Source organism: Amborella trichopoda, chromosome 9 (assembly GCF_054954075.1).
Source record: "Amborella trichopoda isolate Santa Cruz 75 chromosome 9, AtrichopodaSantaCruz75HAP2 v2.0, whole genome shotgun sequence".
In the NCBI taxonomy this organism is placed as follows: domain Eukaryota; kingdom Viridiplantae; phylum Streptophyta; class Magnoliopsida; order Amborellales; family Amborellaceae; genus Amborella; species Amborella trichopoda.
The window spans coordinates 54754480-54767094 of NC_142344.1; the positions used below are offsets into that span (position 1 = coordinate 54754480).

Below are 12615 nucleotides of genomic sequence, written 5' to 3' on the forward strand. Positions count from 1 at the left end.
TCTATAAACATCGTTTGCTTAGTATGGCCCACGAGGGACTACACTCCCATTGAGTTCATGTTCCACTCTATCATTTCATTTTACAAGCACTCATAAGGCCTTTAAAGGCCACATGAACCTAACAGTCTATTGACTTATGAGATAAATCACAAGATGCTACATACTTGAGTGAGTTGATGGATGAGATGGTAAACTTTGTAGGAGAGAAACATGTTGTACAAATTGTCATTTAGCTTGCCATTTTTTAACTTTGAAGAGGGGCCGAATGTTTTAGACACCTTGTGCAACTCAATACCTTGATCTCGTGCTTGAGGACAAAGGTAAGACATCCAAATTAGTAGGACGATTTGAAAGGCTTGGATTGTCATTCGATTTATCTATAGTCATACCATAGTCCCGATCATGACAAGGGAGTTTACAAAGAAAACAGAGATAGTGAGAGCAGGAATGACTAGATTTGCTATGAATGTTGTGCTTTGATGCCAATTGTTGTGCGCGGAAGCTCTAAACTCGATGAATTAATATTTGTCAAATAAAGTATGATAAATAAAGCATAAAACACATACAATAAGAACACAATGATTTACTTGATTCATCCCAAAAGGGCTACATCCACGAGCATGATAAATCACTATTCCAAAGAAAGTTACATAAAAGATTTTGAAACAACCTCGACAAAAACCCAAGTCGAGCAAACCCTTTTAAACCACTATCTCTTCCTTCTCATTACTTCTGGCAACCATTACCAACAACACCAGATAGAGACGTGAGAGGAACATGAAACTTATTTTCTCTCTAACTAAAAGGTGAAGAACCAAAAATTTTTATGGGAACCGTTTCTCTACAAGAAACAAACAAACATCTCAATCTTAGGCAAACAAGCCTCTAAATCTTCGGGAGTCTAAAAGAGACACCATTACAATGTTTCTGTTCAAATGAATCTTTTTTCTCTCTAAGAGAAAATTGCATCTTATGCACATAAGGCTTTAGCTCTCTCTCTCTCTATCCAGAAGAACTACCATTCCCATATGGTGACCCAAATAGGGCACACGTTCTCTCTCTCTCTCTAAAAGTAACCCATTATATAGTTAAAAGAGACTCACAAAAAAAGGCCCACGTGATACCCTTTCTATTCTTTCTTTTATGGGAAACTAATCTTTATTTTTTTAAATATGGGCCTTCAAGTTCATCATAATCCAAATAGAACTTATCCCAATAACCAACTCCTAAAGAATATCTAATTAGTTAATAGCAATCAGCTCTTAAAGAATATCTAATTGGCTAATAGCAATCTCCCATAATATGGAGATACCTCAATCCCACTTAATATGGATGAATCTCAATTAATCCCACAAACTATGAGCTAACCCAAATCCATAAATATAAACTCACACACAAACTCAATGCCCACAAATATCCCTGCGCACCTCCTCTCTTATTACTGAAGAGATAAACTAAAGAAAAATTAAAAATTAAAATAACCCTAATATTATTTACATCATTCTCCATGGGTTGGGAGGATTTCGACCTCGAGCTCAAAAGTTGGTGATGAAGTCCCACCATGAGCCTCGATACTTTTTCTTCAAGATTTATGCATGCGATTGTGTTCCAAGAGTAATTGTTGAATACAAGCTTGAGCTGATTATTCCTAACCATGAATGGGTACAAGTCCAAAAAAACACCAACTTCAATCAATGAACACGCTTGACCATGAAATTTTGGGGGATCAATTTTAATTTCAAAATTTCGTGGTCGTTCTATAGTGGCGGAGCTGGCTTCTCTATAGAACATGACGGATCTGGCTTGTAAATTTCTTCAGTATGCTTGACATCAACACCATGGATTTATCGTAGAATTACTGGTGCAAAATGAATGTGGTTGTGAGTACTTTTTTTACGAGGAAGATTGTTCTCCAACTCCTGCAACCTCTGATTTATCTCTTGATTCATCTCACGTACTTCAGTACTTCAGTTCGAGCTGCAACCTCTGATTCATCTCCACTTTGTGGCTACCCCAACATTAGTCACTGTCCTCTTCAAAGTAATCGTAGAAGGCCCAGATGATGTGAAAATCACAGTGAAAGATGGGTAGTTCAATTCTCCCTCAGAGATGCTAGTTTTGTTGGAACAGTGGACATGGCTTCCAGTAATGACCTGTATGTGGTCCTCAGTATACCCCAGACCACACAACTAAGGTATGTAGTCATCAGCACTGAGGTCGTAAACCAGGCTGGGGTCGGCTGCATTTGTAGGGTTTATGTGGCTGGCAGGTACCGGTGGCAAAAACACCAGCTGGATTTTGGGTTTGGTCTGTTATTGGCTTCCCCTCATTTTTTAGGGTGTCGGCTGTGGTCATCATGGCTGCAGGGGACCACTTTGGGTGGGCGCTCTTGAGCAACGCAGTGACCCCACTTAGATGGGGGGCCGACATGGAAGTGCCTGACAATATGTTGAAAACTACTCTCCTTTGATCTTCTAGATCGATTGTTGGGCCGATATTCGGAGGCCAGCCAGCTAGAATACTCTCCCCTGGCCCGATAATGTCAAGCTTTAGGATCCCTGGGCTCCTGAAGCTTGGGCCTCGATATGAGAAGCTAGCCACCATGGGGACCACGACGTCTCGGTACGCTGTGCCCTTGAAGAGAATTGTAGCCATGGGGTGCTCGGTGGAGTTTATATAGGCCTTTTATCTTGGTCCCGTCGAGAAAGCTGACTTGAGAAGTGAGCAGGACATGGGCATCAGCAATGGTATCATAGTCTTGAGCTCCGGTGCTCATGAGTATCATGGCCATGCCACCTGCTCGTAACACGATCTCACCCTTCTCCACCTCATCTCTTCCAGTTGCCTCACAGAGCACCACCTTCCCTGAGACTGCATCCACTGTGAGCTGACCGTCCGAGCAAATTGTTGATAGGTAATCGCCATTTGAGCCAGGATATACCAACGGAACCAACGCAGGCTGGAAGTTTCCTGGCTGAAAGAGTAATTGACCTCTGTAAATTTTGCCATTGCCTAATTTAGTAGCCGACCTGATCTCCCGGTCCAGAGTGCTTGCTCCAACTGTTGGCATCCAAGGTGCTTCATTTCCCAGCGTGGACTTAGCCGGACTGAAGTTTCCGGCCGCACAGCTCTGCCAAACATGTCTGCCAGGGGCACGAACACGACCTGCCATACCTGTCTGCCCGGGGCACGAACACGACCTGCCGCTGTCGTGGCTGTGTGTGTCCCATGCCCGAGCTCGTCAAGGGGAGAGTCAGAGACCTCAGGCAATTAGGCCCTGGCACCTTTGTTTAAGACTCGGGCACCTATCAGCTTGTTATTACAGTGTGATAAGTTGAAGTCGGGGCCGGCATCAATGCAGAGGCCTCTCCACCTCTCGGGTGGGGGCAACATGCCCGTCGAGTTCAAAGATGGGTGTTCCGGCCATATTCCAGTGTCTACAATGCCGATGATAGTGCCTTTGCCGGACACAGTACGGGGCCACAGCCCATGTTTAGGACTAAGCCCTAAGAATCCCGGCGTGTGCGGCGTTTGGAGGTGATAGACTCGGTCAGGGTAAGCATGTAAGAACCCCTCTTTGGCCTTCAATGATTCCAACTCTTCTCTCCGGAGCCTTACTGCAAATCCATCTATCACAGTGTTATACGAGTACAGCATTCTCGATTTGAGTACAGCATTCTCGATTTGGCCGAGGAGCTTGCAGTGAGAGATTCAGCCATGAAGGCCGAGGAGCTTGCAGTGAGAGATTCAGTCATGAAGGATTTATACCAAGCTTCTCTCTCTATGTTATTCTCTGTCTCTGGCTTTCTCAGATGAGTTATGTAGGTTTTCAGCTGGTTCTTCTCATCCAAAGTAGATCCTAAAGCTGGTCTGAGTCTGGTTGCCATGGCCATTAAACAGAGGAAGATAGACAAGATGGTGGTGCTCCTACTGACTCCTTTTGCTCCATGATTGTAATCCATTCTTGTACCTGCCCCCTCTCTCTCTCTCTCTAAATATATACATATATCTAGTGGAGCAAAGAGCTTTGAAGGACTGGGTTTTGACTGTGGGTTGATGCTATGTGAGCTCCATTAGAGAGGAGGAAAAGTTTACTGGGTTAGTCGTTATATCTTTTCAAATTTAGAGAGAGGTAGGGAAACTTGGAGAGAGAGTTTGGTGTGTTAAAGAGTGAGACTTTAATTTTGCTAAGTTCAAACAGACATTTGTTTGAGTTTTGTGCACGCGGGCAAGAGTTTGCGGAGATGTCAATGCAACAGGATTCACTGCAATCTTTCTTTCTAGGATTACGTATATAGTAAGGCTGCAGGTAGGGGTGGCAAGAGGACCCAGACCCGAATATTATTCGGGTTTAGGTTTTGGATATGGACCCCTTCAAAAGTTTGACCCATATCTGTACCCGTCGGGTCTCGGATCTATCCTGTTGGGTCTTGGCTCGGGTCTTTTGAACCCATATCTGTACCCGTCGGGTCTCGGATCTATCCCGTCGGGTCCCGGCTCTGGTCGGGTCCATTGCACACTTACGACGATTTTTTTTTTTTTTTTTATACCATCATATAACTATCCCGTCGGGTCCCGGCTCTGGTCGGGTCCATTGCACCCTTACTACGATTTTGTTTGTTTTTTTTATCATCATATGCCCATATTATTGACAACATGGTCACAATCACGTGCCATTAGATTTTAAGCCCCCTGATTTGTCATTTAATAGCTAAAGATGACTATAATTTCTTAGGTTTCTATACGGCTGCAACCTTAAACAATCCAATTAAGGCGCACCTCCAAATTTTATCACAACATATAATTTTGGTGTAAAAAATCATAGAATTATCTTAAAATCTATTTTTATATCTAAATATAGAATTTTAAACTTTAAAAATGGTTAAAATCAAGTTGATCTATAAGCATATAAAAATCTTGAAAATAGATGGTCTATATAATGTGTAAAAATCTTGAAAATGAATGGTCTAGATAATGTGTTGTAAGATGCACTATTTTTGGGATTCAAAATATTTTTTTTTTCATATTCATATATCTCGTTGTCGAGATGGTCAATTAGAGGGTTTTTCATTATTAAAACAACATTTTCTTATGGATTTTTGAGGTGTATTTGTAATTCTACATTTTATGGTTGTAACCTTATATAAACTTTTTCCTATTATATATGATTTTTAATACTATTAGAAACTCAAAATACTACAGAGAACTCTCACTTTAGAATATACAAGATCCCGGCTAACAGTTCTGGATAGACTAATATTGAGATACCTAACTTTATCAAGAGATATATATATACCCATATATATACATATCCATACTAATGTAGGTCAATGCTAACAAGATATCCATATGCTAATACCCCCCTCAAACTCAAGAGGCAAAACAGCTGGAGTTTGAACAATAAGTTACATAAACAATGAGTTGGATCTTTAAATCTTCACGTGCATGGCGTGACCAATATAAGCAGTGGTCTCCATGCTCAGATTGCTTGAACAACAAGCACAAATAGCACTTGAAAGAGCCAACAGAACTCGATGTGGATCCGAGATAGATTCAACAGTTCGCAGTATGAGACAGATTTAACAACTCGCAGTTAGAGATAGATTCAACAACTCGCAGTCCGAGACAGATTCAACAACTCGCAGTCCATAAGCCAGAACAGAGATACAAAGGCTATTTTGCAAAGAGTCTTGCAGAGAGTCGAAACATGACTCGACAGAGAATTAAAACACGACTCGACAGAGAGTCGAAAACACGAATTGGTAGAGAACAGATGAACAGATGCGTCGAAAGCGAATTTGAGGCCTTTGGCAGTGCTTCCTAGATATATAAGTTTCTCTCACTAAACTGAGAGTGTTGACTGATTCAACCATAGAAGAAGGGGGAGAGCTAAAGTTTATAGACGAAAGGAAGAGCTAAAGTTTTTACGTAGAGAGATAAAATAGCAAGGTGTGTTTTACCATGAAAAAATACCTACTGATCAACAACTCCTAGGGTATTATTTCAAGAAAGAGAGTTTTGAAAAAGGTTTGCAAGGGATGTCAAGGTTTGCTGAAGGCAAGCACAATTTCAAGTGGATCATAAGGCAAAGCACAATTTTAATGCAACCCAAAAGAATTTTAGAGAGAGGTAGGATTGATGGGTTGTAAAAGGATTAAAAGATGGGATGCAGCGTGAAGCCCATATTAACAACAAGTAAAACGGATGATGAATCTTATTCTGCGTACAAAATAAAGGATGAGAAGTATGGTTGGAAATATACTTTTTTTTAGAGAGAACCTACCTAAAAAAGAAACTTTTTTTTAGAGAGAACCTACAAGAGAGACTTTTTTATTGGGTTCCTAAAACAAGAAGAGGGAGGGAGAGAGAGAGATGGCTAAAAAAGAAGGTGAGGGTTTTGCACGTGGAGACTTAAAGTAGGAGAGTAGAGGGCTTTGAATACAGATTTTGCAGATGAACACGCCTCCTTATTTGAAGGCAAGGTTTTCTGATGAATAGAGAAGAGATACATGTCCTTCTGCCATTGTTTTTTCATGGCTGATCTTTAATGCTTAGAAAATGAGCCCCTTCTCAACAAGATTGATAGAGAGACAGAGAAGAAAATCTCTACGGGTCGCCTAAATAAAGAAAATCTGACTTAGTGCTGAGATCACTTTAGAGAGATAAAAGGTGCAACTGTTTGTTAGAGAGTCGGAACCAATCTGATGCCGAGTTCAAATCTACAAGATTGATAGAGAGACAGAGAAGAAAATCTATACGGGTAGCCTAAATAAAGAAAATCTGACTTTGTGTTGAGATCACTTTAGAGAGATAAAAGGTGCAACTGTTTGATAGAGAGTCAGAACCAATCTGAAGCTGAGCTCAAATCTGGCACCCTCAGATCTGAGCATCTCAGATCTGAGGTTGAGGAGCCTATTGCTCTGATACCGTATTAGAAACACAAAATATTGCAGAGAACTCTCTTTATTAATTGATAAAAAATATACAAGGCCCTGTATAATATACGGCTGACAGCAACATTTATTGATAATTACTAACTAATCTTGAAATACCTAATGACACCTAACCTTATCAAGAGATATATATACCCATATACATACATATCCATATTTATATGTATCCATAATGATGTATATCAATACTAACAAGATATCCATATGCTAACAAACACACCCAAATGAACATGGCTTGAAGTATTTTATCTCCAACCGTTTACAAGTACGGGTCGGTCCAACTGGATCCGAACCCAGACCCGAATGGTGTTTGGGTCCAAGTTTTGGACCCAAACCCGACCCGCTGCATCCAAATATTGGACCCATACTCGAATCGATGTCAAGTATATCTGGTAGGTCCTGGGTCCATTGCTACCGCTAGCTGCAGGTTTACAATTTCGGTAAGACTGCATATGAAAACGTTGGATCATGATCTTAAAATCTACTTCTACCTTTGACTTGGAATTTGAAGCTTTTTTTTATATATGTCGCCTTTCAAGAGAAAAATGATATTTGAAGCTCCAAAAGTCATATATATTCATTACTAGAGCTTAAAATTTTTTCTTTCTTCGTGAGCACAATAGTCGAGATAGAGATGATCAATTTGCAAGTTTATCGACTAAAGCTACATTTTTGGGTGAAATTCATATGGAAGCACCCTTCCAACATTTCATAAGGCCCTATCTAATAGCCAAAAATTAATTCCATATATTTACTTTATATTTTTATTTAAATAAAATATTTACCTGAATTTTTAGGTCTAAACTAAAATTTATTAATAGAACTAGATAATAATAACATAAAAATATAAAAATATTTTAAATAAAAACAACTAAAATACTCTTAAACTTTATTTTGATCAATATTATTTAATTAAAATATTTTTTGTTGTTTTCATTTAATTCTACTTATAAAAATAAAACGAAAACCCAAATGTCAGATCAATACTATTTTAAATAAAAATGAAAATCATTTTTGGCTAAGGCTGGTTCCATCCGAATCATTATGAGGTCCTTGCGCACCTTTTAAGCCTGTTTAGGAAGTTTTAAAGGCAAGCACATTGTTAACGAGTAAGGGAAAGGCCTCAAAATCATACTAGCAATCGTTAGATTGAGCTTATGGACGGTTATGAAGAGAGAGTGAGACTTACCATTGGGTCGTAATGCATTCTACTAAGTCCCACCATCTCTCCATCACCATCCAATTAAATGAACCGTGATGAGACAAGGTTTATGAGTCCATTTACTTTTGATATAAGGTGATCACAATTAATCTTGATCATTGAATATGAAATTGGACGGTATATTTATTTCATTTTCCAAGCTCAAAGTTTTAAAGAAATTTTTTCGAACTTTTTGGCACATCGAAGCAATCAAATTTAACATCAAATAATTTTAAATAATTGTAACATCCTCGTATCAAAGGTAAATAGTCTCATTGTGTACAACCCCAATAGTTATTGTGTGCTTCACGGAGGTACCATTTAGAAACTTAAAAATAGTTGGAATGTGAATAGAAAAATAAGGCAAGGGAGGCAAGGATGTAATACTCAACTTAGGTATGACCTTGAGGCAAAGGTGGTTGAAATTCTCCAACATTACGTTTTGAGTTTTAATATTTAATTTTTTTTTAATCAAAATATCTATAAGAGATGAACTATTTAATATTTTACCCTTAAAAATACACGTCATGATAATTTGGAATAGTGACAAATATGTAAAAGATTGAATATGCTATCTCTCATAGGCATTTTGGATAAATTTTGCTTAAAATCAAATAATCATATCATGCTGATCTTTTATGTGTACCGATCTATTTATTTTGCAATCCATATTATATGTACCAAAATTTTTAGAGCATATCAGGTTGTCATTAATAAATAATAATAATCTTCTTTTATGGTTAATTTGGTTAATAAAAGGGAGATAACTCATTGTACATGAAAGAGAGACTTTTGTTCCAAATAGATAAGGCAATTGAGATCTCAAGTCAAAGGGCAAAATAAAATGGAGATCCCCATTATTTTGTAGGCACATAATAAGGAGATAATAGACCGAATTGATTTGTTGTGCGATTCATATGATATGGGAATATAACAATTCATAAAATATCACTGCCCAAATTACCCAGCTCGAAAAATATGGTAAGAGTCTACTTTCTTATAATATATTAAAAAGAGTTTATGCTCTTGTAGGGAATTGTACATTTACTCCATTTCACAAATCTCAGGAGTATTTTTAAGACCCCAAAATTTGAGGATGTAATGAACTAAAACCTAGCGATCGACCTAAAAATAAATTTCGAAATTATGTAACTTGGACTGCATGAAAAAATAAAAAATAAAAAAAATCCAACTTTTGGATGCTACAATTTAGTTTTTTAGAAACTCAAAATTATACTCTCTTGTTTCGAAAATACTCAAGTTGGTGATTCTAAAGTGGATCCCAAAATTTCTGGCCAAGTGTAATTTAGCTCGTGTAAGAGCATCTATAAGAAAGCTTTATGCAAGTTGTCTTTTTGTTTTTGAGATATTCTTGAATTATATATTAAAATAAATTTGTGAATTAGTAAAATCCGAAAAGGGAAAATAATACATAGTTTAGATTGGAAAGAATAAAATATAACTACAAAGACTATATGCTAATGAGGATCAAAATGCATATTTATTGTCTCTGAAAAACCCTAGGTAAGTGTAATTTTAGGATCTTAAATTTTGGGCATGTGTCCCGCTCATTCTAGCATAGCACTCCTTGGCACAAGGAGCATCCAATTTTTGGAAAACTAGGTTTAGATATTCGAATTACTTTTTTATGGTATTGTGTATATTCTAAAGCAACACTAAAGATATATTTTTTTGGAGGGCGCCTTGTTTTGGACATAAAAGGGAATACCATTCTTTATAAGATTTGGGGAAAGTCTTCGAGTGTATGTTTAGAACTAAAAATATAAAAACTATATACAACTTGTCACTTTTGTAAAACTTTTTAATAATTAAGGTGTGGTTTGTAAAAGGGTGTGGTTTGCAAAAAGGTTGCAACCTTACGTAATCGAAATAAGGTGCACCCCTCCAAATTTTGTCATGACAAACAATTTTGGTGTTGAAAAAACAATTTTGGTGTTGAAAATTCTTATGATGGTGTAAGAATCTATTTTTTTTTTTAATTAAAAAATTGAAATTTTAAAAATATTTCAAATGAAGCAATATATGAAAATCTTGAAAATAGATGGTCCAAATAATGTGTTGCTAGATGTAATATTTTTAGGACTTGAAATCTATTATTTTTTTGAGACTTATACATCTTAATACAGAGATGATCAATTAGATGTTTTACCAATATCAAAACAGCCTTTTTTGAAAGATTCTAGAGATGCATGTTAATCCTACATTTTTATGTATCAACCTTATTTACGGTTTTTTCTTTACAAAATCATAAATATTATAAGATACATTTTTTTTTAAAATTTTGTATACCTTACATCGCTTTTATGTATATACATAGTATTCTTGAAAATTTACTAATATATTTATGGGAATGTATACAATGAGACCATTTACTTTTGATACAAGAAAGTAACAATTACTTAGAACCATCCACTGTAAAATTTGCTAGTTGGATGTGTCGCAAAGTTCGAAAAAATTTATATTGAAGTTTGAGCTTGGTCAATGGAAAAATGGATCCATCTAATTTCACATCCAATGGTCAAGATTAATTTTGACCACATTGTACCAAAAATAAATGGTCTCATTCTATTCTATGCTTTTCATATATTTATTTAGTGGGAGAGTAATTTGCTTCGCTTCAATTTAAGGCATCCGAAGACCCGACCGATTCTGATAACGAGAATAGCATCAAATAATATTAAAGTAGACCCTAATTTTAGATCAAGAAAATCCTTTTAGCATGCGTCATTAGACCAAGGGATTAAATATATGGATTAAATGTAATTTTGCACGATGTTCAAATGCAACTTTGCACTTGCGGGAGCATGATATATGCGCTTAATATATATCATTTTAGAAGGCTTAACACGTCTCACAGTAGTGACAATTACGAAATAATTCCATTCCAAGAACAACATAAATATTAGTAGCTTCAAAGAAATATAAGAAAAGTAGCTTCTTGGACTAAATTAATTGCTTGCTGATCATCCTTATTGCTTACTTTTATTCATCACTCTGAAATTTTACAGTTTGAAATGATTTCCTTGGAGTATTAATTATTAGTGAGATATCCTATTTATAAACTCAAACAAATCACAAAAATTAGTATGTGGTATCTATATGCTAAATTAGTAGATATCTATACATAGCTTTTTTTTTGTGTATATGTGGATTAGTAGATATCTATACATAAATTAGTAGATATATAGATAAATCTATATATAGATATAGATATCTATATATATAGATATATAGATAGTATATATAGATATATAGATAGTATATAGATATCTATATATAGATATAGATAGTATATATATAGATATACATATATATATCTTTATATAGATATCTATAGTTTATATATATATATATATATATATATATATATATATATATATATATATATATATATATATATATATATATATATAGAGAAGTAGATATCTATATATAGATATAGATAGATAGTATATATAGATATAGATAGTATATAGATATAGATATATATATATATATATATATATATATATATATATATATATATATATATATATATATATATATATATATATATATATATATATATATATGCTTATCAATCAATCAAACAGGAATATCTTCGAATTATCAAAATATACCAATACACTTTGATTTTATTCATAAACCAAATTTAAAAGAAATCAATAACGTCAAAAGTCCATTACACAATAAAGAAAAATTTCTTTGTACTTTAAAACAAGAAATTAAATATAAATATATAGAAGAATAAATATAGAATCTTTTGATCCAACAAAAGATTCAATCAATTCAACAACAAATCGAAACCTCTATCTGTAATGAGCATCCCAATGCTTTTTGGGAAAGAAAAAAGCATAGTATTAGTCTACCATATGAACATGGATTTGATGAAAAACAAATACCTACGAAAGCTAGACCAATACAAATGAATACTACTTTATTAGATATGTGTAGAAAAGAAATTGCTGATCTCCAAATACAAAAAATAAAAGGAAACTTCCAGTATGTTATAAATATGGAAAAATTGGTCATTACAAACACCAATGCAAATTAAAAAAGAAGAGAGAATCATTACACTTAGAAGAATCAATCAAATCAAAATTATATAATATAATCAATTATGATTCTATATTTTCAGATTCTACTGAATCACGTATAGAACATATTCAAGATGATGACCTTTTATGGACAGAATCATCTGATTCTTTAGATTCTTCTACAAATACAGAATCATCTCATCCAATGAACGAATCTAATTGTACCTGCCCTATACCTACGCATAATCTTCATATGCTTACCCAAGAAGATAATCTAATATTAGATCTTATTGAAAAAATTACAGATCCAGAAAAAAAAGATTTGTAATCACCAAATTTATTACTCTAACTAAAACAAAAGCAAAAACACCTCCTATTAATAAAACACCTGATGAATACAATT

At 35.2% G+C, this 12615-nt stretch overlaps 1 pseudogene across 1 annotated transcript; it reads right to left on the reverse strand.

The window, feature by feature from the left end:
- Window positions 1-1404: 1404 nt before the first annotated feature.
- On the reverse strand, window positions 1405-4058 carry LOC148780666 (subtilisin-like protease 4 pseudogene; annotated as a pseudogene). Its single transcript, XR_016039957.1, has one exon. The product of XR_016039957.1 is annotated as a subtilisin-like protease 4 pseudogene (transcript).
- Between the last annotated feature and the right edge of the window lie 8557 nt (window positions 4059-12615).